This window comes from Belonocnema kinseyi, chromosome 1, assembly GCF_010883055.1.
Source record: "Belonocnema kinseyi isolate 2016_QV_RU_SX_M_011 chromosome 1, B_treatae_v1, whole genome shotgun sequence".
NCBI lineage: Eukaryota > Metazoa > Arthropoda > Insecta > Hymenoptera > Cynipidae > Belonocnema > Belonocnema kinseyi.
In genome coordinates this window covers 147392429-147396768 of record NC_046657.1, presented here as the reverse complement: position 1 = coordinate 147396768, position 4340 = coordinate 147392429, and positions in this window count along the sequence as shown.

Here is a 4340-nt window from a genome sequence, read left to right as displayed (position 1 = left end):
CTTGAGGATTCCACTATAACCAGTTCAATTTTTTTAGAGCTTTGACTACCTCTTTTATAGTTGTATAGCTCTTAACATATTTGAGCCATAGTTGTAATGCTTAAAGCTTCAAAAGCATTTCTGAAAATGGAGAGCAACCTTCAAATACCCTTCTAAATTCGCAAACCTTACCTTTTTAAAGTAAGAAGTAAGCTTACTAAAGTTTTATAGTTTGTGATGATTTTGACGAGAAACTTCTGGCCAATTTGAGAGAAAAAATAAAAAATCAAGAGTTTTCTTTGAACTTCTGGTATAATTAGTTAAAATATCTACATACTGTTAAACCAAAAACCTAATCTAGAATTCTGAAAGCTTTTTTTTAAACGCAACAGAAAGACACCATAGGCACGACTCATATTCTCCCGTGTGGAAAGTGTTCACTCACGGTACTCCCACGTTCGTCTTATGGATAATACACTGGGTCAAGCATGGCTCATGGCCCCCCTCGCATGCTTCGCCCACGGTAGAACCTGATTTGGTTTGGATTAAACTTTGGCAAAATTTTCGAAGGTGGACACAATCTGCTACATATTTCCCACTTTTCAAAAAGAATTTGTGAGAAAATGTTTTCTTTTTTTGTACTTTACGAAATTTTCAAAAAGCAACATCATCCAACCAATTATGCATGGGTCATGGTTCAATGGTAGAATAGCGCAAGCCTTATTCTTGTCCGCGTTCCATGCTTAGGACACCATAAAACAAATGAATAAATACGACCCGGGTGTACTGCGTCACGCACTAGGAAGTATATCACACATTCTACAAGAATTTTTTTAAAATTTAAAATGTTCCAACAGCTCAAATAACTAAAAATTGTGTGCCGACGATCCGGATACACTGAATTGAGCACCAAGTAGTTATGATACGTATTCTACGAGAAATTAAAAAAATTTAACTTTTGTAAATAACGAAAACAACTTCGAATGGTGAGTAGAAGACCAGGATACACCATGTGAAGCACCAGGTAATTTAGCACGTATTCTACAAGAACATTTTTTAAATTTAAATTGTTGCGAAAGCCAGAATAAATAAAAGTTATATGTCGGCGACCTGCGTACCCAACATCGAGCAGCAGGTAGTATGATACGTATTCTACGAGAAGTTTATAGAAAGTTAAATTTTGTGAATAACAAAAACAACTGAAAATGGTGAGTCGACGACTCAGGTGCACCGGGTCAAGCATCAGGTGATTTAACACATATTCTACGAGAACTTTTTCAAAATTAAAAATGTTTCAACAGCCTAAATAACTAAAAATAGAGAGTCTTCAATCTGGGTACGCCGGATCGCGCACCAGGTAGTATAATAGTGTTCTACGAGAAATCTAAACAAATTTAAATTTTGTGAATAACGAAAACAATTCCAAATGGTGAGTCGACGATCCTAGTGCACCAGATCACGCACTAGGTAGTTTAGCACGTATTCTACGAGAACTTTTTTTTAAATTTTGAATTGGCCAACAGCCAAAATAACAAAAAATTGTGGTCGAATATTCTGGTGCACCCGGTCGCGCAACAGAGAGTATAATCCGTATTCTACGAGAACTTTTTAAAAATTTCAATTTTGTATATAAAGCAAACAATATCAAATGGTGAGGCGACAACCCCGGTGCACCAGATCATGCACCCGGTATCTTAGAACGCATTCTACCACAACATTCTCAAAATTTAAATTGTTCCAACAGACAAAATAACTAAATATTGTGTTTCGACGATGCGGGTACTCTGCATCTAGCCCCGGGTAGTATAATACGTATTCTCCAAGAAATTTCTGTAAATTTAAATTTTGTGAATAACGAAAACAACTCCAAATGATGAGTCGACAAACGCTGGCGCATCGGATCACGCATCAGGTAGTTAAGCACATATTCTACGAGAAATTAAAAAAAATTTAAATTGTTCCAACAGCGTGTCGCGCGCCAGATAGCTAAGCACGTATTCTACGAAAACTTAAAAATTATTTAAATTGTGCTAAGTGTTCAAATAACTACCAATGTTGAGTAGACCAGCCCGGTGCACTGGGTCGTGCACCAGGTAGTTTATCACGTATTCTTTAAAACATTTTCAAAATTAAAATTGTTCCACAGACGAAATAAATCAAAATTATGTTTCGACGATCAGATTGCACCGGTTCGTAACCCAGGTCGATCAAGACGTCGACACACAGTTTTTAGTCATTTTGGCTGTCAGCACAGTTTAAATGTTCTAAAAGTTCTCGTAGATGACGTCTTAAACGACGTGGTGAACGATTCGATGCACCAGGGTGGTGAACTTACCATGTAGACATGTCGGCTATTGGCAAATCTAAGATTAAAAATTTTAGCTAAGGCTAATTTTCCCTAATACTTAGATGCTTCTTTGAGTACTTATTTACTTGTGTTTAGGGTCTCCTTAGCATGGGGAACGGACACGAGCTAGACTTGCACTATGCTACCATTGCTTCATGATCCATGCATTAATGATTGGATGATGTTGCTTTTTGAAAATTTCGTAAAGTCCAATATGAGAAACTGTTTTTCCACAAATTCTTTCTAAAAAGTGGGCAAAATGTAGCAGATTGTGTCGACCTTTGAAAATTTTGCCAAAGTTCAATTTAAACCAAATCACGTTCTACCGTGGGCCAAGCATGGGAAAGGGGTCATTAGCCATGCTTGACTCATTGTCCATAACCATGGGATGGCCGTAGGAGAAACGTGGTTGAAGTTCGACCCATCTTGAGCCACACTCACCCCACGCTCACACCACGCTTATGCCATTGTCGACCCATGGTTCACCCATTGAAACTTTTCCACGCAGGCTGTTTTTTACTGCAACAATAAATCTTGTGCTAGACACTGCTATCATGTTCAAGATTTATTTCGGATACCTATATCCACTTTCATGCAGAATTTTCTTAAGGTGATGCAAAAGCTAATTCACGAGCTTGCGAAAGATTGCTGTGACTTTTGTCTAGCAAACTATAAAGGGCAGCAATCATTCCGCTCCACACAATTCAGTCTTCAAGCTAAATCTCACCAAGCCCTAGTTTCTTCTTTAAAAAATATTTCCTATATAAAAAATAATACAAATAATGAGGGGAATTAAGTTCAGAGCACAGAAAAAAAAGGTACAGCTAAATTATCACTGGCATTATAATCGGAATCTGTTTCTAAGAGATTAAGATTGTCACTCTAGTCGTCGAAAGCATGAGTAACTATTTCATGAGACGAAGTATTAAGGAAATTACTAATTGTGAATAAATAATCATTTCCAACAAATATAATAAGTTATTTTTAAATGACCGTTGGACAAAAAATACGAAAATTGTGGCCATTTAAATATTAAAAAAACATCACATTTTTGCAGGGAAAAAGAACGTAGGTGAATTATGAAAGTATAAACCTGGAATCTGTATGGTAGGATTTAGCAAAGAAAAGTGAGATTAGGAAATAACAAATAGAAGGAAACAAACAGAGACGATTAAGTAAAAGAAGGGTGGAACGGAGAATATTTACTAGAATATAGCAGGGCTGGGGATAAAGGATAGGATGTTTATTAGAAATTTTACACAATGCTATTTAGTATTAATGGTAATGTCGTGACTAGATGGGAGAACTTGCAAGAGGGTAAGGGGAAGCTTATGAAGAGTTTCCAAATGGCAGGTTCAAAGTGAAGGGAGAAATAGTCAAAAGGTATAGCAATAGTGGAACTTAGTGGGGGTTATGCAAAAGGCCATATGCAGGAGAAATTAGAAGATATAAGCGAAATGATGGGGAGAGAAAGAAATTTCTCAAAAGTTTCAAGGCGCTGAGTTGGTTTATCTTAAACGAAAATAAACAGGAGGTTAAGGAAGAGGAATATACCCACTTAAAACGAGAATGGGGATAGGTCATGGATTACGTGATAATGGACGATGAGCTAAGAGGCAAGATCAAGAAACTAGAGACATGAGATCATATATATTCAGAGCACTTTTTCATAATGGTGACATGAGATGGAGGTAAAAGTAGTCAAAATATGGGTAAAAATGAAGCAAATGTAAAAAGGGTAAGAAGAAGATATTGGTAAATGGAAGGAAACAAATATTACGAAAACGGCAGGAATATAAAAAGGCAAAAGGCAAAAGGGAAAAGGAAAAAGTAAATGGTGAGATGAAAATAAGGAGAGTTTTAAGAAAAAAGGAGTAGCGGTACCCACAGTGAAGAAAGGCGAAGAAGAGGATGCTAAAGATTATAGAGGTGTGACTCTATTGCTAATATTAGTGAGGGGCCTCCCATATGCCACGTGATTGCTTTAGGGGGGAGGGGATTCGACAAAAGGCTA